At 45.7% G+C, this 25390-nt stretch overlaps 1 protein-coding gene across 2 annotated transcripts in view; it reads right to left on the bottom strand.

Annotated features, from left to right (window-relative positions):
* dlg2 (discs, large homolog 2 (Drosophila)) overlaps positions 1 to 25390 on the bottom strand; it is a 1568664-nt gene that overhangs the window by 55343 nt on the left and 1487931 nt on the right. The window lies entirely within an intron of this gene.

The raw sequence follows: 25390 nt of genomic DNA, 5'->3' as shown, positions 1-25390 counted from the left end.
TGCTGGGAGGGGTCTACTTGCACCACTGCTATGTAAATCACCCCATTTGCTCTCCACAGCAGTAACTAGTGCCTCGTTTGCCTTATTCGTCAATCTCCTCGCCCTCTGTCTGTGCTCCTCCATGCTCAAAATCAAAAGTCAAAGGGCTGATTCAGCCTCGCGTGTACTGCGCATGCGGGCGGGTGCTCCCTTCCAGCATTAGCGTTTGCGATCGGACAGCTGACCAGAAGCGCGGGAATAAGAAGAAAAACATAATAATTTGCGCATACGCAGAAGGGCCAATTTTGAAAAATAAAATTTCCGCATGCGCAGAAGGGCCGATTTTTTGTAAAACGGCAGAACTTTCGGCTCCGGAGCACAAAATCTGTTGTGCAACACTGGAGTTAGCACTAACGCTCATTACCGTTTGGCGAAAGTTGGCGCTAATGCTAACCCGGTGCTAAAAAAAAGATTTTGCCGCGATTTGCACCTGAAAACGGGCGAAAACACAAAAACCCGAAAGTCCAGTCCATAATGTTTGTTGTTAGATTGCTAGCTTGTTATTGTCGTGTAGATTGATTTCATTTTAGAACTTTTCTACTTTGATATTGTATAACTTATATTTATAACAAAAATAACATTTTCAAAGAGAAATTATCTAAAAATATATTGTAAAGGAGTAATTGGAAACATTTATTAAAAGTTATTTTGAGAAATCTCAAGACCATTACTTTTAAATTGGGTGGAACTGCTGAGCCTTCCTAGACTCAGCAGAGAGACAGCACCCGATGCAAAGAGATTGTACCTAACATGGAGATGTCAACATAAAATCAATAGCATAGGCAAAGGAATGAGGGATGAATCAATCAATCTATCAAGGACATCAGATGGTATGGACACCACAGGGAACTAAGAAAATGGATCATCATCAGGAAAATCCTAGGCAATTCTTTAACGATATGGTCCACATAATTAAAACATAAATATGAGATAATTCATGGTTATTGAGCTCTGATGGGACAGGTGCCATATAGACCGTGGAAACTACATACAGATATTTTGTTTAAAACACAAGATGAGCACAAACATGTGTTAATTGAATGAGAACCCTCTCATGTGTTGCAGAGGTTGGAGAGAATCTCTGGGCACATATCCAGAAACTTTCAAAGGACAGTATCCTGTGAGGCGCCTGGAAAGCACAGTATCACAAGGTTTTAGTTACCAATTTTTAGGCTGGCAACTACAACCAAAATGGTGAGTCTTATAAAGAAATGATAACACTTGGCAAGCCAGCAATGGTACTTCTTAAATCTTCATAATACTTCAACGGCACGTTATTAAAGAAACCATGGGCACCACAGGCACACTGTCAATATTGTACTAATTTGGCGCCCAGCCCAAAAATTCTATTTTACATTTTTTTTCTTTCTTCTTTCTTAACAAAGCTCAAGCTTTGAAAAAAAAAAAATTCTCCAAAGAGAAATGGGCATGTAGATAAATATTCCCAGCAAAAGCTGTCAGCTATCTTCCAAAAAGATCTGGATAAATATGTTTAAGAAACAAAAAATAGAAAATGCTAGAAATACACAACAGATTCATCATCAATAGACAAAGTAAGTAAGATTAATGTTTTGCATAGAACCTTTTATTAGACCTCATCAAATTTCCAGAAAGTGTGCTTTTTGTTTTATCTATATTAACAATGGATTGAAGGGCTACGTAAAGAAAAAGATGATTAAGTACCTCATGGAACACGATAGGACCAATTTTAACTACCGGAGGAGAACAGGTAGGTAAGTGGGTATATCGTTCCAACGGGAGGTCCAAGCCAATTAGAGGTTCAGCCCGGATGAGTGCACTGAACAAAACAAGGCCATGGCCCCTGACAACATTCTGGCAGTTTTGCTGAAGACCCATGCACCAGAGCTAACTATTCCCCTAGATAAGCTAGTCCAGTACAGCCATGACACTAGCATCTACTCAACAACATGGAAGATTGGCCAGGTAATGTCCTATCCACAAAAAGCGCGACAAATCTAAGATGGCCATCTGCTCTATAGGGTAGGGAATGTGGTGGTTACTGGCCATCTACCCTATAGAGCAAATGGCCAGTAATACAGAGCCCTGGATTAATAATCCAGAGAACGCGAGTTAAAATCCCACCATGGCAATTTGAGAACTTGAATTTAGTAAAAACAAATAATCTGGAAATAAAAAACTGGGACAGTAAAAGTGACCATGAAACTGTCGGATTGTCATAAAAACCCAACTGGTTCACTAATGTCCTTTAGGGAAGGAAACCTGCTGTCCTTAAGTGATTTAGCCAACATGTGACTCCAGTCCCACACCAACGTAGTTGACTCTTAACTCTCCGAGCTGCTAAGTTGTACCCAGCGGCCCACATGACCTTCTCAGTGCAACTAGAGATGGGATATAAATGCCAGTGATGTACACAGAATGAATTAAAAAACCTTGTTCCTAATCATCAGTAAAGTGATCAATCATGCAATTAAGTAACACCTACTCAGCAATAACCTGCTCAATAATGTTCAGATTTAGTTCTGCCAGAATTACTTGGTTCCAGCCCTCATCAGATTTTTAATCCAGACATGAATGCAAGAGCTAAATGCTAGAGGAGAGGTGAGAGTAGCTTCCCTCAACATCAAGGCAGTATTCGACCAAGTATGACGCCAAGTAGCCCTCGCAAAACAATGGGGGGGGTGTGGGAAGGGGAGGGGGGTCAAAGGGACTATCCTCCAATGGCTGAAGTCATATGAGAACATGCAGAAATCAAGCATAGGCAGCGGAAAGAGCAAGCGGCAAATCTATCCCACCTTCCCTTACCCTCAACAACTATCTGTCCCACCTGTGACAGGGACTGTGGCTCTTGTATTGAACTGTTCAGTCTCTAAGGACTCATTTAAGAGTGGAAGCAAGTCTTCCTCGATTCCGAGGGACTGCCTATGATAATGATGATGATGACCTGATACAAAAGAAGATCATTGTGATTGTCAGAGGCTAGTCATCACAATCCCAGGACATCACTAAAGGAAAGTCAGGAAAGTATCCTCAGCCCTTCCATCTTTATCTACTTTATTTATTACCTTTCTACCAGCATAAGTTCGGGAGCAGCGCTGTTCATTGACGATTCAAGTGTTCAGCTCTGTTCACAACCCTTCTGATAATGGAAAAACCCATGCAAGCATACAACAGGACCTAGATAATATTCTAGCTAGGGCTGACAAGTGGCTGGTATAATTTGTGCTGCATAAGTGCCAAGTAATGACCATCTCGAATAAGAGAAAGCTCAACCATCCCACCCCTTGAACTTAAATGGCACCATAATCTCATAGTCCCGGGTTATCAACATCCTGGAGGTCACCACTGAACTGAACCAGCCATATCAACATCGTAGCTACACAAGCTGGACAGAAGCTAGCTATTCTAGGATGAGTGGCTGAGCTCCTGCCCTCTGAAGGCCACTCCACCATTTACAAGATAGATTAAAGAAACTATTACAGCGGTGAGGAGGGATGATATGTTAGAGGGATCATCAAATGAGGCCATATGGGCCGAATTGAAAAATAAAAAAGGGGCGTGTATTATAGATCCCCAAACAGTGGGAGGGAGATAGAGGAGCAAATATGTAGGCAAATTGCTGTGATGCCCAAACACTATAGGGCAGTAATAGTAGTGGATTTCAACTATGCTAATGTTGATTGGGACAAATATAGTGTGAAGGGTATAGAGGGTGCGGAATTCTTAAAATGCATTCAAGAGAACTTTTTTAGTCAGTATGTAACAAGCCCAACACGAGAGGGGGCGGTTTTGGATTTAGTTTTGGGGAATGAAGCTGTGCAGGTTGAAGGGGTATTAGTGGGAGAGCACTTGGGTGTCAGTGACCATAATTCAGTCAGATTCAAGTTAATTATAAGAACATAAGAAATAGGAGCAGGAGTAGGCCATTTGCCCCTCGAGCCTGCTCCGCCATTCAATAAGATCATGGCTGATCTGATCATAGACTCAGCTCCATTTCCCTGCCCGCTCCCCATAACCCTTTACTCCCGACCAAGCCTCCATAGCTCTCTGGGGCAGAGAATTCCATAGATTTACATCCCGCTGAGAGAAGAAATTTCTCCTCATCTCAGTTTTAAATGGGCGGCCACTTATTCTAAGACTATGTCCCCAAGTTTTAGTTTCCCCTATGAGTGGAAATATCCTCTCCGCATCCACCTTGTTGAGCCCTCTCATTATCGTATAAGTTTCAATAAGATCACCTCTCATTCATGTTTCTTTTCTCTCAGTAAACGGTGTTTTATCTTTACTTCATTTGTCTTGTCTTTTATTTAACATTCATCCAGATCCCGAACCTGGGTCTATTATTATCGATCCAAAACAAGGACCCAGCACTGATCCCTGTGGCACCCCACTAGGCACTGTTTGCCAACCGGAAAATGACCAATTTATCCTGACTCTCTGTTTTCTGTTAGTTAGCCAATCCTCTATCCATGATAATATATTACCCCCAACCCCATGAGCTTTTATCTTGTGCAGTACTCTCTTACGTGGCACCTTATCGAATGCCTGCTGGAAATCCAAATACACCATATCCATGGATAAGGACAAGGATAGACCTGGAATAAAAGTCCCAAATTGGGGAAAAGCTAACTTTGCTAAGTTGAGGAGTGATTTGGCCACAGTGGACTGGAAACAACTACTTGTGGGTATATCAGTGTCGGAATAGTGGGAGGCATTCAAGGAGGAGATCCGGAGGGCTCAGGCCAAACATGTGCCCTTAAAGAAAAAGGGAGGGAATAACAATTCTAGAGCCCCTTGGATGTCTAGGGACTTACAGGGGAGGATAAAGAAAAAAAGGGAAGCTTATGTTATACACCGATGGCTAAATACTATAGAATCTTTGGAGGAATATAGAAAGTTAAGAGGTAAAATTAAAAAGGATATTAGGAATGCTAAGAGAGAGCATGAAAAATTCTTGGCTAGTAAAATTAAGGAAAATCCAAAGATGTTCTATAAATATATTAAAAGCAGGAGGGTAACTAAAGAAAGGGTAGGGCCTATTAGAGACCATGAGGGTAATCTTTGTATGGAGGCGGAAGATGTTGGTATAGTTCTTAATGAATACTTTGAGTCAGTTTTCACAAAGGAAAGGGTCAAGGCAGATACTGCTATTAAGGAGGAGTGTGAAATTCTGGATGAAATAAACATAGTGAAAGAGGAGATATTAAGGGGTTTAGCAGCTTTGAAAGTAGATAAGTCCCCAGGCCTGGATGAACTGCATCCCAGGCTTTTGAGCGAAGTAAAAAAGGAAATAGCAGAGGTCTTGACCATCATTTTCTAGTTCTCTTTGGATTTGGGCATGGTGCCGGAGGACTGCTAATGTGGTACCCTTGTTTAATAAGGAAAAAAGGAATAGGCCGATAATTACAGGCCTGTTAGCCTAACCTCAGTGGTGGGAAAATTATTGGAAAAAATCCGGGAAGACAGGATAAATCTACATTTGGAAAGGCAAGGATTAATTAGGGACAGTCAGCACGAATTTGTTAAGGGAAGATCGTGTTTGACTAACCTGATTGGATTTTTTGAGGAGGTAACCAAGAGGGTCAATAAGGGTACGATGTAGTGTATATGGACTTTAGCAAAGCTTTTGATAAGGTCCCACATGGTAGACTGATCACGAAGGTTAAAGCCCATGGGATCCAGGGCAAAGTAGCTAGTTGGATCCAAGATTGGCTTAGAGGTAGGAAGCAAAGGGTAATGGTTGATGGATGTTTGTGTGACTGGATGTTTCCAGTGGGGTTCCGCAGGGTTCAGTACTGGGTTCCTTGTTTTTATGGTGTATATCAATTTGAATATAGGGAGCATGATTAAGAAGTTTGCAGATGACACTAAAAAATTGGCTGTGTGATTGATAATGAAGAGGAAAGTCATGGACTGCAGGAGGATATCAATCTACTAGTCAGATGGGCAGAGCAGTGGCAAATGGAATTTAATTCAGAGAAGTGTGAGGTAATGCACTTTGGGAGGGCTAATAAGGAAAGGGTATACACATTAAGCAGTAGGCCAATTAAAAGTGTAGATGAACAAAGGGACCTTGGAGTGCTTGTCTACAGATCCCTGAAAGTAGCAGGCTAGGTGGTTAAGAAGGCATACAGACTGCTAGCCTTTATTGGCTGAGGCATAGAATACAAGAACAGGGAGGTTATGCTTACATTGTATAATATTCTGATTAGGCCACAGCTACAGTACTGCATGCAGTTCCGGTCACCTTATTATAGGAAGGACATGATTGCACTAGAGAGGGTGCAGAGGAGATTCACTAAAAACATAGAAAATAGGTGCAGGAGTAGGCCATTCGGCCCCTCGAGCCTGCACCGCCATTCAATGAGTTCATGGCTGAACATGCAACTTCAGTACCCCATTCCTGCTTTCTCGCCATACCCCTTGATCCCCCGAGTAGTAAGGACTTCATCTAACTCCCTTTTGAATATATTGAGTGAATTGGCCTCAACTACTTTCTGTGGTAGAGAATTCCACAGGTTCACCACTCTCTGGGTGAAGAAGTTTCTCCTCATCTCGGTCCTAAATGGCTTACCCCTTATCCTTAGACTGTGACCCCTGGTTCTGGACTTACCCAACATTGGGAACATTCTTCCTGCATCTAACCTATCTAAACCCGTCAGAATTTTAAACGTTTCTATGAGATCGCCTCTCATTCTTCTGAACTCCAGTGAATACAAGCCCAGTTGATCCAGTCTTTCTTGATATGTCAGTCCCGCCATCCCGGAAATCAGTCTGGTGAACCTTTGCTGCACTCCCTCAATAGCAAGAATGTCCTTCCTCAAGTTAGGAGACCAAAACTGTACACAATACTATAGGTGTGGTCTCACCAAGGCCCTGTAAAACTGTACTGACACATCCCTGCCCCTGTACTCAAATCCCCTCGCTATGAAGGCCAACATGCTATTTGCTTTCTTAACCGCTTGCTGTACCTGCATGTCAACCTTCAATGACTGATGTACCATGACACCCAGGTCTCGTTGCACCTCCCCTTTTCCTAATCTGTCACCATTCAGATAATAGTCTGTCTCTCTGTTTTTACCACCAAAGTGGATAACCTCACATTTATCCACATTATACTTCATCTGCCATGCATTTGTCCACTCACCTAACCTATCCAAGTCACTCTGCAGCCCCATAGCATCCTTCTCACAGCTCACACTGCCACCCAACTTAGTGTCATCTGCAAATTTGGAGATACTACATTTAATCCCCTCGTCTAAATCATTAATGTACAATGTAAACAGCTGAGGCCCCAGCACAGAACCTTGCGGTACTCCACTAGTCACTGCCTGCTATTCTGAAAAGTACCCATTTACTCCTACTCTTTGCTTCCTGTCTGCCAACCAGTTCTCAATCCACGTCAGCACACTACCCCCAATCCCATGTGCTTTAACTTTGCACATTAATCTCTTGTGTGGGACCTTGTCAAAAGCCTTCTGAAAGTCCAAATACACCACATCAACTGGTTCCCCCTTGTCCACTCTACTGGAAACATTCTCAAAAAATTCCAGAAGATTTGTCAGGCATGATTTCCCTTTCACAAATCCATGCTGACTTGCACCTATCATGTCACCTCTTTCCAAATACGCTGCTATGACATCCTTAAAAATTGATTCCATCATTTTACCCACTACTGAGGTCAGGCTGACCGGTCTATAATTCCCTGTTTTCTCTCTCCCTCCTTTTTTAAAAAGTGGGGTTACATTGGCTACCCTCTGATCCAGAGTCTATGGAATGTTAGAAAATGACTGTCAATGCATCCACTATTTCCAAGGCCACCTCCTTAAGTACTCTGAGATGCAGACCATCAGGCCCTGGGGATTTATCGGCGTTCAATCCCATCAATTTCCCCAACACAATTTCCCGACTAATAAGGATTTCCCTCAGTTCCTCCTTTTTACTAGACCCTCTGACCCCTTTTATATCTGGAATGTTGTTTGTGTCCTCCTTAGTGAATACCGAACCAAAGTACTTGTTCAATTGGTCTGCCATTTCTTTGTTCCCCGTCATGACTTCCCCAGATTCTGACTGCAGGAGACCTACGTTTGTCTTTACTAGCCTTTTTCTCTTTACATATCTATAGAAGCTTTTGCAGTCCGTCTTAATGTTCCCTGCATGCTGCCTGGAATGGAGAATCTTAGCTGTGAGGACAGATTGGATAGGCTGGGTTTGTTCTCATCGGAACAGAAGAGATTGAGAGGAGACTTGATTGAGGTGTACAAAATATTGAGGGGCCTGGATATAGTGGATAGCAAGGGCCTATTCCCCTTGGTGGAGGGGTCAATTATGAGGGGGCATAGCTTTAAGGTGGTTGTGGAAGGTTCAGAGGCGATTTGAGGGGAGGCTTCTTCACGCAGAGGGTTTTGGGTGTCTGGAACTCATGCCTGGAAAGGTGGTAGAGACAGAAACCCTCACCACATTTAAAAGGTGCTTGGATGGGCACTTAAAGTGTCATAATCTGCAGGGTTATGGATCTAGAACTGGTAAGTGGGATTATACTGGATAACCTCTTGTTGGCTGGCGCAGACACAATGGTAAGTACTGCAGGGAATCGAATACGGTCAAGGTGATCTCCTGGACTAGCTTCAATAGCCTGGATGAGTCGGAGAGGAATTTTCCCAGATTTTTGTTTCCTCAATTGGCCTGGGTTTTTATCTTATTTTTGCCTTTCCCAGGAGATCACATGGCTCCAGTTGGGGTGGAGTGTAGAATGTTTCAATGTAAGGGGTGTCGCAGTTGTGTGGGGCGGACTGTTTGGGCTGGGTGCTCTTTACCTGTCCGCCATTGTTCATTGGTTTATATGTAACATTCAGGGCTGCTAACCGAAGGCCGTGTGGCTCTTTTTCGGCCGGCACGGACACGATGGGCCGAAATGGCCTCCTTCTGCGGTGTAGATTTCTATATTTCTATGATTCACCACTCGCCTGGATGAGTGTAGCCGCAACAACACTCAAAAAGCTCAATATCATCCAGGACAAAGCAGTTTGCTTGGTTGGTGCTCCTGCCATGGCACTCCAGTTCCATCCTCTCTACCACCAATACACTGTGACTGTAACATGTATAATCTATAGGATGCACCACAGCAACTCACTAAAGTTACTTTGAATTCCCTCCTCTGCGATGTCTAGCACCAAGTAGAACAAGAGCCACAATTTTATGGGAACTGCATTACTTCCAAGTTCCCATCCAAGTCATACACCATTCTGATTTGAACATATATCATTGTTGCTGGATCACAATCCCCTTTCTAAGCCTGTCCTGATAAATAATGGATCTTAAAATAGATATCAATCTAATGGCTCTCCTCTGAACCTCTTCAAGACTTTTGTATTTTCTACTACTTGAGGGACCAGAACTGGACACATTGGGCCCAAGTTTCGGGACGCGCCTAAAACAGCGCAGCCCCGACCTGGACGCCCGTTTTCCGCGCCAGAAAGTGCGCCTAAAAAAATCTTCCCGATTATCCGGCTCCCTGCAGGTGTTCTGCAGCCGGGCGCAGCGCAGCACGAGCTGTTGGGGGCGGAGCCAGGTCCCCGCGCCGAAAACAGTGCCGGGACCTCTGCACATGCGCGCTACAGTGGGCGCACATGTGCAGTAGCTCCAGGCACCCAAAACTATGTGGGAGGGGCCCGAAGCATGCAGCCCCTAGCCCTGGCCAAATGGCCTCAATGAGGCTGCGTGAATAAGGCTCCTCCCACGCCCAGCTCCTGCTTCCTCCCGACCTGACTCGACTCCCGCTCCCCCCCCGCCCCAGGCGACCCGACCTCCGCGACTCTCTCTCCCCCCCCGGACCTCCGCGACTCTCTCTCCCCCCCCGGACCTCTGCGACTCTCTCTCCCCCCCTCGACCTCCGCGACTCTCTCTCTCTCCCCCCCCCCCCCCGGACCTCCGCGACTCTCTCCCCCCCCCCCGGACCTCTACGACTCTCTCTCCCCCCCCGGACCTCCGCGACTCTCTCTCCCCCCCCCCCCGACCTCCGCGACTCTCTCTCCCCCCCCACTGCCGGACCTCCGCGAACCCTCCCCCCGCCTCGAGACCCGACGCCACCTACCTGTAAATCTTGTAAATCTAGCCCGAGGTCTTGGGCCCGGCCGTTCAGCCTCCTTCTCTCCCTCCCTCCTTCCCTCCCTCCCTTCTCCCTCCCTTCCTCTCTCCCTCCCTCCTCTCTCCTTCCCTCCCTCCTCTCTCCTTCCCTCCCTCCCGACATCCTCTCTCCTTCCTTCCCTCCCTACATCCTCTCTCCTTCTCCCCCTCTCCCCCCCCTCTCCCCTCCCCCCTTCCTTTCTCCCCCCCCACCTCCCTTCTCCCCCCTTCCCCCCCTCCCCTCACTGTCAGAAACACAGACAGAGAGTGAGAGACACACACACAGACAGACAGATAGAGACACTGACAGAGACACACTGGGGGGACCGTCTCAGTACGCTGTTGAAGGACTCCCGGTGCTGCAGTCGGTAAGTAGAAAATGTTTTATTTATTGATTTTTAAATTTTTTTTAATTTTTAATTAATTTTTTTTGATTGATTTATTGGTTGATTTATTGATGTATTTATCATTTATTATTGATGATGACTCTTTATTTGTAAAACTGAAGTGTTTAATGTTTGTAAACTTCCCTTTAAACCCCCCCCCACCCCCCCATTCCCTACGCCTAATTTGTAACCTACGCCTGATTTTCTAAAGTGTAGACAAGGTTTTTTTGAGTGTACAAAAATCTTCACTTACTCCATTCTAAGTTAGTATGGAGTAAGTTTTCACTGCCGAAACTTTGAAAACAGGCGTAAGTGGCCAGACACGCCCCCTTTTGAAAAAAAAATTCTGTTCCAAAGTGAAACTGTTCCAACTGACTAGAACTGGAGCAAACTAAATGCCGAGAATTTGAATTTCTAAGATACTCCGTTCTACACCAGTTGCTCCAAAAAATCAGGAGCAACTGAGGCTGAAACTTGGGCCCAATGTTTTAGATGTAGCCTAACCAAGGAAGAGGAAAGAAAAGTGCTTCTTGTTTTATATTACCTCTCCGAACAATACATCCTAATTCCCTATTTACTTTCACAATATTCTCACAATACTGGACATGGATCTTCAATGGCTCACACATTAGAATTCTCAGGTCCTTCTTACACTCAACAGCCTTGAGCCCACAACCTTGCATAATGTATACATACTTGGAATTGCTCAAGTGAAATCTAACAGACACAGACCTATTTCATCATTGCATCTAAATTGTTTGCAAACTACTTTTCAATCTAAGGTCTTTACACCATCATGTCATTGCAGCCTTACAGATATTTCACCTGATGCCTTCGTCCAGACCAATGATAAAGATAGTGAAGAACAACAGCCCTAACACCGATTCTTCCGAGGCTACGCTAATATCCGGCCTGCACACAGAGCTTCTACCATGACTGACTTCCTTCTGTCTACATCAGTGCAACCGGTTCCTTATCCAACCTAATAGCTATTCACAGATCCCACAAGACTCAACTTTACTTAGCAGCCTTTTGTGTAGCACTTTAATCAAAGGCTTTTTGAAAGTGTAGATAAGCAACATTGAACGGGCTTCCATTACCAACTTTGTAACTTGCTCAAAAAATTCAATCAAGTTAGGCAAAATAGAGGAAAAAATTCAGAGGGATACTAGTAATTGTCATTTAGAAAGGCATGATTAATTAAGGACTGGTCAGCAGGGACTTACAAAGGGAATGTCGTGTCTGACTAACTTGATTGAATTTTTTGTTTTAGAAAATTCCTCAAAAGATTCCAGAAGATTTGTCAAGCATGATTTCCCTTTCATAAATCCATGCTGACTTGGACCGATCCTATCACTACTCTCCAAATGCACTACTATTTCATCCTGAATGATTGATTCCAACATTTTCCCCACTACCGATGTTAGGCTAACTGGTCTATAATTACCCGTTTTCTCTATCCCTCCTTTTTTAAAAAGTGGTGTTACATTAGTAACCCTCCAGTCCATAGGAGCTGATCCAGAGTCGATAGACTGTTGGAAAATTATCACCAATGCATCCACCATTTCTAGGGCCACTTTCTTAAGTACTCTGGGATGTAGACTATCAGGCCCTGGGGATTTATCGGCCTTCAACCCCGTCAACTTCCCTCACACAATTTCCCGCCTAATAAGGATATCATTCAGTCCCTCCTTCTCACTAGTCCTTCGGACCCCTAGTACATCAGGAAGGTTATTTGTGTCTTCCTTTGTGAAGACAGAACCAAAGTACTCGTTCAATTGGTCTGCCATTTCTTTGTTTCCTATTATAAATTCACCCAAATCCGACTTCAAGGGACCAACGCTTGTCTTCACTAATCTTTTTATCTTCACATACCTATAGAAGCATTTGCAGTCATTTTTTATGTTTCCGGCAAGCTTTCTCTCATACTCTATTTCCCCCCTCTTAATTAAACCCTTTGTCCTCCTCTGCTGTATTCTAAATTTCTCCCAGTCCTCCGGTTTGCTACTCTTTCTGGCAAATTTGTATGCCTCTTCCTTGGATTTAACACTATCCTTAATTTCTCTTGTTAGCCACGGTTGAGCCACCTTTCCCATTTTATTTTTACTCCAGACAGGGATGTACAATTGTTGAAGTTCGTTCATATGATCTTTAAAGGTTTGCCATTGCCTATCCACCGTCAACCCTTTAAGTATAATTTGCCAGTCTAATTCGCACCTCATACCATCAAAGTTACCTTTCCTTAAATTCAGGCCCCTAGTTTCTGAATTAACTGTGTCACTCTCCATCTTAATAAAGAATTCTACCATATTATGGTCACTCTTCCCCATGGGGCCTCGCAGAACAAGATTGCTAATTTGTCTCTTCTCATTAAACATCACCCAGTCTAGGATGGCCAGCTCTCTGGTTGGTTCCTTGACATATTGGTCTAGAAATCCATCACTAATACACGCCAGGAAATCCTCCTCCACCGCATTGCTACCAGTTAAGTTAGCCCAATCAATATGTAGATTAAAGTCACCCATGATTACTGCTGTACCTTTATTGCACACATCCCTTATTTCTTGTTTGATGCTGTCCCCAACCTTACTACTACTATGTGGTGGCCTGTACACAACTCCCACTAGTGTTTTTTGCCCTTTGGTATTCCGTAACTCCACCCATACCGATTCCACATCATCCAAGCTAATGTCTTTCCTTACAATTGCCTTAATTTCCTCTTTAACCAGCAACGCCTCCCCGCCTCCTTTTCCTTTCTGTCTATCCTTCCTAAATGCTGAATACCCCTGGATGTTGAGTTCCCAGCCTTGGTCACCCTGGAGCCATGTCTCCGTGATGCCAATCACATCATACCCGTTAAATGCTATCTGCGCAGTTAATTCGTCCACCTTATTCCGAATACTCCTCGCATTGAGGCACAGAGCCTTTAGGCTTGACTTTTTAACACAGTTTGACCCTTTAGAATTCTGCTGTAAAGTGGCTCTTTTTGTTGTTTGCCTTGGGTTTCTCTGCCCTCCACTTTTACTATTCTCCTTTCTATCTTTTGCTTCTGTCTCTATTTTATTCCCCTCTGTCTCCCTGCATAGGTTCCCATCCCCTTGCCATATTAGTTTAACACCTCCCAAACAGCACTAGCAAACACTCCCCCTAGGACATTGGTTCCGGTCCTGCCCAGGTGCAGACCGTCTGGTTTGTACTGGTCCCACCTCCCCCAGAACCAGTTCCAATGTCCCAGGAATTTGAATCCCTCCCCTCTGCACCACTGCTCAAGCCACGTATTCATCTGAGCTATCCTATGATTCCTACTCTGACGAGCACGTGGCACTGGTAGCATTCCTGAGATTACTACTTTTGAGGTCCTACTTTTTAATTTAACTCCTAGCTCCCTAAATTCGTCTCATAGGACCTCATCCCGTTTTTTGCCTATATCGTTGGTACCTATATGCACCACGACAACTGGGTGTTCACCCTCCCTTTTCAGAATGTCCTGCACCTGCTCCGAGACATCCTTGACCTTTGCACCAGGGAGGCAACATACCATCCTGGAGTCTCGGTTGCGGCCACAGAATCGCCTATCTATTCCCCTTACAATTGAATCCTCTATCACTATCGCTCTCCCACTCTTTTTTCTGCCCTCCTGTGCAGCAGAGCCAGCCACGGTGCCATGAACTTGGCTGCTGCTGCTCCCCCCTGATGAGTCATCCCCCTCAACAGTACTCAAAGCGATGTATCTGTTTTGCAGGGGGATGACCGCAGGGGACCCCTGCACTACCTTCCTTGTACTGCTCTTCCTGCTGGTCTTCCATTCCCTATCTGGCTGTGTACCCTTTACCTGCGGTAATACCAACTCACTAAACGTGCTATTCACGTCATTCTCAGCACCGTGCATGCTCCAGAGTGAATCCACCCGCAGCTCCAGTTCCGCAACGCGGTCCGTCAGGAGCTGGAGGCGGATACACTTCCCGCACACGTAGTCGTCAGGGACACCGGAAGCGTCCCTGATTTCCCACATGGTACAGGAGGAGCATAACACGTGTCCGAGCTCTCCTGCCATGACTTAACCCCTAGATTAACTTAATTTGGCAACAACAATGCTAAAAGTTACTTACTGAAATAGAAAAGAAAAAAGAAAAACTACTCACCAATCACCAGCCAATTACTTACCCCCTTGGCTGTGACGTCACCTTTCGATTTCTTTTTACTTTTTTGCCTTCTGTCCCCGCTGCAGCTGCACCGGTACGCCTCTCATCGACCCGGACTTGCGCTGCTCCGAGCTCCCACCTCCTCGACTGACTGCTTGAACTGCCCGACTCCCGCTGGCCTTTATAGGCCTCTCGCCGACTCCGGACTCGCGCTGCTCCGAGCTCCCGCCTCCTTGACCGACTGCTCGAACTGCCCGACTCCCGCTGGCCTTTATAGGCCTCTCGCCGACCCGGACTCACGCTGCTCCGAGCTCCCGCCTCCTCGACCGACAGCTCGAACTGCCCGACTCCCGCTGGCCTTTATAGGCCTCTCGCCGACCCCGGACTCGCGCTGCTCCGAGCTCCCGCCTCCTCGCCCGACTTAATCCGGAGAATCTATGATTCTATGAGATAGGACTTTCTTACCCAGAAATCATGTTGCAATTCTCTAATGAGATTCAAGCTGATCATACAGTGCATCCAATGATCCTTTATAATAACTTACCTATAATTGAAGTAAAACTAAGGGCTGGATTTTCAGCTTTGATGTTTTTAGGGCGGTAATGGCAGCGGGACGGTAAAGTTTGTGCCCAGGAACAGTTTGCGCCTCAGTAAGTAACATTGGGCAGCTGGGCCTTGAGTCGGGGGTGCAGTGCTAAGGGAGGCGTTGCACACCTCTCCTGGGTGTTAGCATGGGAAACTCCCGAGCTAAAGAGCCAGGCTGAGAGTGCTCCGAGAGACACCTTGGGGGGAAAAGAAACCTAAAAAAAAAAGCCACAAAAACATTCCCAAAACATTGCCCATGCCACTAAAGCACAATTCGCAAAAAAAAAAATTTAAAGAAAAAACAATCACACTTACCTTAGGAGTCCATTACTTACCTCTCCGCTGTCAGTATTTTTGGACTACCTGATTTCCCAGGCATTCACTGCGGGGCGCGCTTCGGGGCATACGGGTTGGGCAAGAGTCAAAACTTATGCCATGTCGCAAACAGGGGCATTGCACACTGGCACAGCTCTTCCAGGCAGTGTTGCTCCGTGCCGCTGCAAAACTGGACCTTGAGGATCGCTGCCGGACGCTGGAGGCTGACCGCCCGGCCAGAACACCTCACCGCCGCCATTGCCGCCGCTCCGGGGTGAAAAACGGAGCAGAGAGGAGCCAACAATCTGCCCCCAATAGTCCTATAGTTTCCCAGTTCGAACTTGTTGATCTTTTACATATTGACATCACATGGATCTTCTTTCCAGTCATTAGAATGATCTCAGACCCAGTGAGCTATTAAATATATAAGCAGGTGGGGGCATAACAGCCCACAATGTTTTGAATACCCTAGGGTGAATACCATCAAAATCAGCAGACTAATTTGTTTTAAGAGCTCCAATTCTAACAAGGGCTATATTATATTCACTTTAACATATTTAATTCAATCAACAACTTGCATTTATTTCATGCCTTTAAAATAGAAAATGCCCCAAGGGATATTTAAATTGGAGTTCTGGATGAGCTAAAGTTTAGAGGGTAGAGGATGGGAGGCTGGCCAAGAGAGCATTTGAATCTGGAGGTGACAAAAACATAGATGAGGGTTTCAGCGGCAGATGGGCTGAAGCACAGGCACAGGCAGGCTATGCCAAAAATAATTTATTCCAGAAGGGTTACAGATATTTTAAACAGGTAAATAAAATATCTGTGTGGACTTACTGTCATGTATGTGCATAAGGTCTGCCCAACACCCAGCACTGCCGCCGGAGGTCCTAGGGTCACAGGTACACTCGTGCTGGGCCCGGTATATAACCTGAACTTCACCTTTGTATCTTCATTTCTGGAAGCCATTAAAGACTGACCAGGTTATACCTAGTCACTGGCTCACAGTACAGAGTTCATTGTATCATTTCATATACTACAACTGATGCCGAGGCAAATACGAACCCATGCAAAAGTATGGCGAGCACAGCACGATCAAGTACTGTTGGAATTCTCAAGAGATTCAATGAGGGAGAGGATTGGGGAAATTTCACAAATCGTCTTGACCAGTATTTTGCGGCAAATGACCTAAACAAAGACGAGGATGCAGAGAAGCGCAGGGCAGTTCTTCTCACCGTCTGTGGACCCATGATCTATGCACTCATCAAGAATCTGCTCTCACCAACTTTTCCTACAGAAAAGGATTACAAAGAACTGTGTGCTCTAGTTCGGGAACACCGTAAACCCATGGAAGGAATCCTCATATCCAGATATCGCTTCTCATCATAGGCAGTCCCTCGGAATCGAGGAAGACTTGCTTCCACTCCAAAAGTGAGTTCTTTGATGGCTGAACAGTCCAATACAAGAGCCACAGACCCTGTCACAGGTGGGACAGACATTCGTCGAGGGAGGGGGTCGGTGGGGCTGGTTTGCCGCGCGCTCCTTCCGCTGCCTACGTTTGGCCTCTTCACGTTCTCTGCGTTGGGACTCGAAGAGCTCAACGCCCTCCCGGATGCACTTTCTCCACCTCAGGCAGTCTTCGGCCAGGGTCTCCCAGGTGTCAGTGGTGATGTCGCACTTTACTAGGGCGGCTTTGAGGGTGTCCTTATAACGTTTTCGCTGTCCTCCTTTGGCTCGTTTACCACAAAGGAGCTCCACATAAAGCATTTGCTTCGGGAGTCTCGTATCTGACATGCGAACTATGTGGCCTGCCCAGCGAAACTGATCGAGTGTGGTCAGTACTTTAATACTGGGGATTTTAGCCTGGTCGAGGACACTGATGTTGGTGCGCCTGTCCTCCCAGGGGATTTGCAGGATCTTGTGGAGACATCGTTGGTGATATATCTCCAGCGACTTGAGGTGCCTTCTATACATCGTCCATGCCTCGGATCCATACAGGAGGGCGGATATTACTACAGCCCTGTAGACCATGAGCTTGGTGGTAGATTTGAGGGCCTGGTCATCAAACACTCTTTTCCTCAGATGTGCGAAGACTGCACTGGCACACTGGAGGATGGAGGATTACAAAGAACTGTTTGCTCTAGTTTGGGAACACCATAAATCCACAGAAGGAATCCTCATATCCAGATATCGCTTCTATACGCACGTTCGTCCAGAAGACCAGGACGTAGCGGCATTTGTTGCCGACCTGAGACGTCATGCAGGGCCTTGCAAATTTGGGCCTGTGTTGAACGACATGCTGCGTGATTTTTTCGTGATCGGGGTCAACCACGAGGCGGTCTTAAGTAAGCTGCTGGCTGCGGAGACGCCGGACCTCAGCAAGGTCATCACCATCGCCCAGGCTTGCATGTCCACACAGAAAAGCACGATGCAGATATCGCGACAAAACAGGAATTCCATGGGAAGTACTGTGTACAAAGTTGTATCGACGGCCAGCAGAGCTGCACATGGCAAGGCCTACTTGACTGCGTCAGCAAGACCGGGAGCCGCTCAAAGTTCGCCATCGAGGGCCTACTCGACTGCGTATGCGAGAATGGGAGCCGCTCAAAGCCCGCCATCGGGCGCAAATCCGAGCTCAACATGTTGGCATTGCGGGGGCAATCACCGACCTCATCAGTGCTGCTTCAGGCAGTATGTATGCAGAGGGTGTGCGAAGACGGGGCATCTTCAGCGGACGTGTCCGCAGCAGAGCAAGCGAGCTGCGATACACTACGTGGATGATGATCAATTCAGCGTGGATCTGGTGATGCAGCCCGAGGCATTTCAGAGCTCCCAGGAGGAAGTGTATAACATATGTGCGTTCCTAACAAAGAGCCAACCGATAATGATGGAGGTAAAATTAAATGGCGTGCCGGTATCCATGGAATTAGACACGGGTGCGAATCAATCGATAATGAGCCAGAGGACATTCAAAAAGCTGTGGGAGACCAAGGCAGAGAGACCCAAGCTGAGTCTGATAAATGCGAGGTTGCGTACCTACACCAAAGCGCTCATACCAGTGATCGGTAGTGCAGCAGTAAGAGTGTCGTACGAGGGAGCGGTTCATGATCTACCGTTATGGATTATCCCGGGCAACGGCCCATCGTTATTCGGCAGGAGTTGGCTCGAGAAAATAAAATGGAAATGGTACGATATCAAAGCTTTGTCATCAGCGGATAATGATTTGTGCTCAAGTGCTGAGCAAATTTCCCTCACTGTTTGAACCAGGAATTGGCAGCTTCAAGGGAGCCAAGGTGCAGATTCACCTCGGCCCAGACGCAAGGCCCATCCATCACAAAGCCAGGGCGGTCCCGTACATGATGAGAGAAAAGGTCGAACTCGAAATGGACAGGCTACAACATGAGGGGGTCATCTCACCAGTCGAATTTAATGAATGGGCCAGCCCCATTGTTCCGGTGTTAAAGAGCGATGGCACGGTCAGGATTTGTGGAGACTACAAGGTCACGATCAACCGAATTTCGAAACAAGATCAGTGCCCACTACCGAAAGCTGATGACCTGTTTGCAATGCTAGCCGGGGGAAAATTGTTCACCAACTTGGATCTAACTTTGGCCTATATCTTAAACACCTCAATTACATCACCCCTTAATCTTCTATATTCAAGGGTATACAAGCCTAGTCTATGCAAACTGTTCTCATAATTTAACCCTTTTAACCCCAGTATCATTTTGGTGAATCTGCACTGCACCCACTCCAAGGTTAATATATCCTACCTGAGGTGCAGTGCCCAGAACTGAATGCAGTACTCCAGATGGGGCCTAACCAGAGCACTGTACAGCTGAAACATAACTTCCACCCCTTTGTATTCCAGCTCTCTTGAGATAAAGGCCAACATTCCATCAGCCTTTTTAAATTATTTTTGTACCTGTCCACTAGCTTCAAAACAACTTTACAATAAATTGATTGATGCCTCTGCTAAAACAATGGACAGAGGACTGGAATGTAAACATGTTAACCATCTGTCTGCTACTATCACCAATCGTTCATTGACCACGTAAAAAAAAAATGGATTCGTGAAAGAGGGATGAGGCAAGGTTCCCCATTGGGAGCACAAACTTGGACAATAAACCCTTGTAAAAATGAAGCTATAACCCTCAAATGGAAATAAGAAAAACTATATCAACATCTGAACTGTAGAGTCACATTGCAGAGTAATAACACTCCATGGTGAGTGGAAATTTAACTTGACTGAATCCAGAGAAAGTGGCCTAGAAATTGGGTTTGTCAGGCGCTCTGTAGCCTCCTTGGTCCCCAAAATGGTGGGCAGGAATTGTGCCGCCTGCCATATTAGGTAAGGACAAACAAGAGGCCTCCTTTACCCATGCCTGAAGCAGGCGGTAGCCCCTTCGCATATACAAATAAAGGGCCAGATGCCAGCTTGAGAACCCCGCTGCAACATTGGTTTGTCCTGAGGCAGCAAGCATCATCCCTGGCTGCATTCAGGAAAACCAACCCTACAGATTGCCTGCAGAAAAAAGGTAAGTTACTTATCTAAAATCACTCTCCCAATTGCTGCTGCTTCCCACCCCGAGATCTCCAATCTCTGATCTCCCCCTCCCTTGAGACCAGTGATCCCCCTTGAGGTATGCAATACCCACCCTCCCGAGACCCACGATCTCCTCCACACATTTTGTGATCCCCTGAACCCTGTGATCTCTCCCCTGAGACTTGTGATACCCCCCAAGTCCCGAACATTCTGCACTTACTTTGTTGGACTTTCTCCCGCATCGCTGTGTGTATGGGAATAAGATCTGAGACCAAATATCTGGGGCTCCTCAAACCTCACTATTTCTTTGCAAGGGGACTGAATTTCTAGGCAGATGTGTAAAAGGGTCATTTTGTGTCTTCACGCTCCTGGCATAGAGTCTCACCTCCGGCACAAAAATCAGAAATTTGGGCATGTGCTGCCTTGACTTCTGATCATCAAGTTTCAGGAAATTATGGACTGTATGTGCACAAATTTCTGATAATGAGCTCTTGACAAGTGAGCCTCTTTGGCAGGGGCATAATGTTAGAATATTACTGCCATGTTAGTAACATGATGAGCTACACTTTGGTGAATCCCATTAATAGGTAAATGTACACCTTTACAAACCGCAGTTCTGGCTATTGATTTCTACAGCAATCTGTGTGTGCTTATATTTTCCCATTTATATATGCTTGCTCAGCAACTCTTCTCATCTTTTTTAATGCTAATCTTTTCCCCTAAACAAGTCATGCATTCCAAACTGCTAAAATCTAAGCCAGCTAAATATACTTTCCCACCCATTTGTAAATATATAATTTTTCTGTTAAGAGAAGCAAAAGAGAAATTAGCAGAGGCTCTGACCATCATTTTCCAATCTTCTCTGGCTACAGGTGTGGTGTCAGAGGACTGGAGGACAGCTAACGTTGTATATGGATTTTAGCAAAGCTTTTGATAGGGTCCCGAAAATAATAGTCATGGGATCCAGGACAAAGTGCAAGTTGGATCCAAAATTGGCTCGGAGGCAGGAAGCAAAAGGTAATGGTTGATGGGTGTTTTTGTACGGGAAGGCTGTATCCAGTGGGGTTCTGCAGGGTTCAGTGCTGGGTCCCTTGCTTTTTGTGGTATATATCAATGACTTGAACTTAAATGTTGGGGGCATGCTGAAGAACTTTCCAGATGACGGGAGTCGGGGGTTCGGTGAGTCGGTGAGTCGGGAGTTCGGCGAGTCGATGAGTCGGTAGGTTGGCAAGTCGGGAGGTCGGCGAGTCGGTGAGTCAGGAGTTTGGCGAGTCGGTGATTCGGGAGGCCCTTTGAGGTCGGCGAATCGGGAGTTCGGAGGCTGGGAGTTCGGAGGCCACAGAGATCAGGAGTTCGGAGGTCAAGAGTTCAGAGGCCGAGAGGTCGGGAGTTCGGAGGCCACAGATGTCGGTGAGTTCGAGAGGCCACAGAGATTGGTGAGGTGAGTTGGAAAATATCTCTCTTTTCTTTATTTCTTGTTAACTAGGTAAGTCTAAGTAGAGGGATGGCAGGGCAGCTCAGTCCCGTGGAGTGCACATCCTGCGGCATGTGGGAAGTCCTGAATGCTTTGTGCAGCCTAGACAACCATGTGTGCAGGAGGTGTCTCCAGCTTCAACTACTCGAGCTCCACATTTCGGAGCTTGAGCAGCGGGCGGAGTCAATTCGGTGTATCTGCGAGGCTGAGAGCTACGTGGATAGCACGTTTCAGAAGGTGGTCACCCCGCAGCTTAAAGGCGTGCAGGCAGAGGGAAAGTGAGTGATCACCAGACGTAGTAAGTGTGCTAGGCAGGTAGCGCAGGAGTTCCCCGTGAGTCCATCTCGCTTTCAAACTGATATTCACTCCTGAGTATCGATAAGAACGATGGTGCCTCTGGGGAGTACAGCCACAGACAATTCCAAGACCCGACGGGTGGCTCAGCTGCACAGGGGGGAGGGACGAAGAATAAAAGAGCCCTAGTGATCGGGGATTCTATAGTTAGGGGAACAGACAGGTGTTTCTGCCGTAGACATGACTCCCAAATGGTTTGGTGCCTCCCTGGTGCCAGGGTCAAGGATGTCACAGAGCAGACGCAGGGTATTCTGGGGGTTGGGGCGGGGGGGGAGGGTAAACAGCTAGAGGTCGTGGGCCATATCGGGACCAACGACATAGGTAAAATGAGGAATGAGACCCTACAGGAAGAATTCAGGGAGCTAGGAAGAAAATTAAAGGGTAGGACCTCAAAGGTAGTAATGAGTATAAGAATAGAAGAATAGAGAGGATAAACACGTGGCTGGAATGTTGGTGTAGGAGGGAGGGCTTTAAATTCTTGAGACATTGGGACCGCTTCTGGGGGAAACGGGTTGCACCTCAACAGCGCCGGGACCAATATCCACGTGGGGAGTTTTGCTAGTGCTGTTAGGGAGAGTTTAAACTAGGTTGGCAGGGGGATGGAAACCTGAGAACAAAGTCAAAAGGGAAGGAAGTAAAGCAGAAATTGGATAGCAACAATCTAGAAAGCGAATCTGTAAGACAGAGGAAACAAGGCTTAGTAAGTAGTAAGTAAGGTCGTCTTCCTGTGCTGAATGGTATATACTTTAATGCAAGGAGTACAGCGAATATGGCGGATGAGCTACGAGCACAGGTAGATATTTGGGAGTATGACATTATAGCCATTACAGAAACATGGATAAAAGAGGGGCAGGTATGGCAGATCAATATTCCTGGCTACAGGATATTTAGACAAGTTAGAGAGGGGGGTTAAAAAGGCAGGCGGGGTCACGGTACTGATTAAAGAAACTATTCCAGTGGTGAGGAGGGATGATATTTTAGCAGGATCATCAAATGAGGCCGTATGGGTCGAATTGAAAAATAAAAAAGGGGCGATCACATTGCTGGGCGTGTATTATAAACCCTCAAACAGTGGGAGATAGAGGAGCAAATATGTAGGCAAATTACTGTAAAGTCCAAAAACCATAGGGTAGTAATCGTAGGGGATTTTAACTGGGACAATATTGATTGGGACAAATTTAGTGTGAAGGATATAGAGGGTGCAGAATTCTTGAAATGTATTCAAGAACACCTTTTTAGTCAGTATGTAGCAAGCCCAACACGAGAGGGCGCGGTCTTGGATTTAGTTTTGGGGAATGAAGCTGGGCAGGTTGAAGGGGTATTAGTGGGAGAGCCAGTGACCATAATTCAGTCAGATTCAAGTTGGTTATGGATAAGGACAAGGATAGGCCTAGAATAAAAGTTCCGAATTGCGGAAAAGCTAATTTTGCTAAGTTAAGGAGTGATTTGGCCATAGTGGACTGGAAACAGCTACTTGTGGGTAAATCAGTGTCGGAACAGTGGGAAGCATTCAAAAAGGAGATCCGGAAAGCTCAGGCCAAACATGTGCCCTTAAAGAAAAAGGCTGTGAAAAATAATTCTAGAGCCCCCTGGATGTCTAGGGACTTACAGGGGAAGATTAAGAAAAAATGGGACGCTTATGTCATATACCAACGGCTAAATACTATAGAATCTTTAGAGGAATATAGAAAGTTAAGAGGCAAAATAAAAAAGGATATTAGGAATGCTAAACGAGAGCATGAGAAATTCTTGGCCATAAAATTAAGGAAAACCCCAAGATGTTCGATAAATATATTAAGAGTAAGAGGGTAACTAAAGAAAGGGTAGGGCCTATTAGATACCATGAGGGTAATCTTTGTGTGGAGGCGGAAGATGTTGGTAAGGTTCTTAATGAATACTTTGCATCTGTTTTCACAAAGGAAAGGGGCAATGCAGATACTGTTATCGAGGAGGAGTGTGATATTCTGGATGAAATTAATATAGTGAGAGAGCTTGGAAAGTAGATAAGTCCCCAGGCCTGGATGAAATGCATCCCAGGCTGTTGAGCGAAGTAAAAAAGGAAATAGCAGAGGCCTTGACCATCATTTTCCAGTCCTTTTTGGACCTGGGCATGGTGCCGGAGGATTGGAGGACTGCAAATGTAGTACCCTTGTTTAAGAAGGTAAAAAGAGATATGCCGAATAATTACAGGCCTGTCAGCCTAACCTCAGTGGTGGAAAAATTATTGGAAAAAGTCCTGAAAGACAGGATAAATCTACATTTGGAAAGGCAAGGATTAATTAGGGACAGTCAGCACGGATTTAAGAACATAAGAAAGAGGAGCAGAAGGCGGCCATACGGCCTCTCGAGCCTACTCCGCCATTTAATACAATCATGGCTGATCCGATCATGGACTCAGGTCCACTTCCCTGCCCGCTCTCCAAAACTCCTTATTGCCTTATCGTTTAAGAAACTGTCTATTTCTGTCTTAAATTTATTCAATGTCCCAGCTTCCACAGCTCTCTGAGGCAGCGAATTCCACAGGTCCACAACCCTCAGAGAAGAAATTTCTCCTCATCTCAGTTTTAAATAGGCGGCCTCTTATTCTAAGATTATGCCCTCTAGTTCTAGTCTCCCCTATCAGTAGATCCTCTCTGCATCCACCTTGGCAAGCTCCTTCATAATCTTACACATTTCGATAAGATCACCTCTCATTCTTCTGAATTCCAATGAGTAGAGTCCCAACCTATCCTCATAAGTCAACCCCTCATCTCTGGAATCAACCTTGTGAACTTCTCTGAACTGCCTCGAAAGCAAGTATATCCTTTTGCAAAGATTGAAACCAAAACTGCACGCAGTATTCTAGGTGTGGCCTCACCAATACCCTGTACAACTGTAGCAAGGCTTCCCTGCTTTTATACTCCATTCCCTTTGCAATAAAGGCCAAGATTCGATCGGCCTTCCTGATCACTTGCTGTACCTGTATACTAACCTTTTGTGTTTCATGCACAAGTTAAGGGAAGATCGTGTTTGACTAACCTGATTGAATTTTTTGAGGAGGTAACCAAGAGGGTCGATGAAGGTAGTGCGTAAGATATAGTACATAAGGATTTTAGCAAGGCTTTTGATAAGATCCCACATGGTAGACTGGTCATGAAGGTTAAAGCACATGGGATCCAGGGCAAAGTGGCAAGTTGGATCCAAAATTGGCTTGGAGGTAGGAAGCAAAGAGTAATGATTGATGGATGTTTTTGTGACTGGAAGAATGTTTCCAGTGGGGTTCCACAGGGCTCAGTACTGGGTCACTTTCTTTTTGTGGTATATATCAATGATTTAGATTTGAATATAGGGAATATGATTAAGAAGTTTGCAGATGACATTAAAATTGGCTGTGTGGTTGATAATGACGAAGGAAGTCATAGGTTGCAGGAGGATATAAATCTACTGGTCAGGTGGGCGGAGATGT

Source organism: Pristiophorus japonicus, chromosome 10 (genome assembly GCF_044704955.1).
Source record: "Pristiophorus japonicus isolate sPriJap1 chromosome 10, sPriJap1.hap1, whole genome shotgun sequence".
Lineage (NCBI taxonomy): Eukaryota > Metazoa > Chordata > Chondrichthyes > Pristiophoridae > Pristiophorus > Pristiophorus japonicus.
This window is presented reverse-complemented; position numbering and strand designations above follow the sequence as displayed.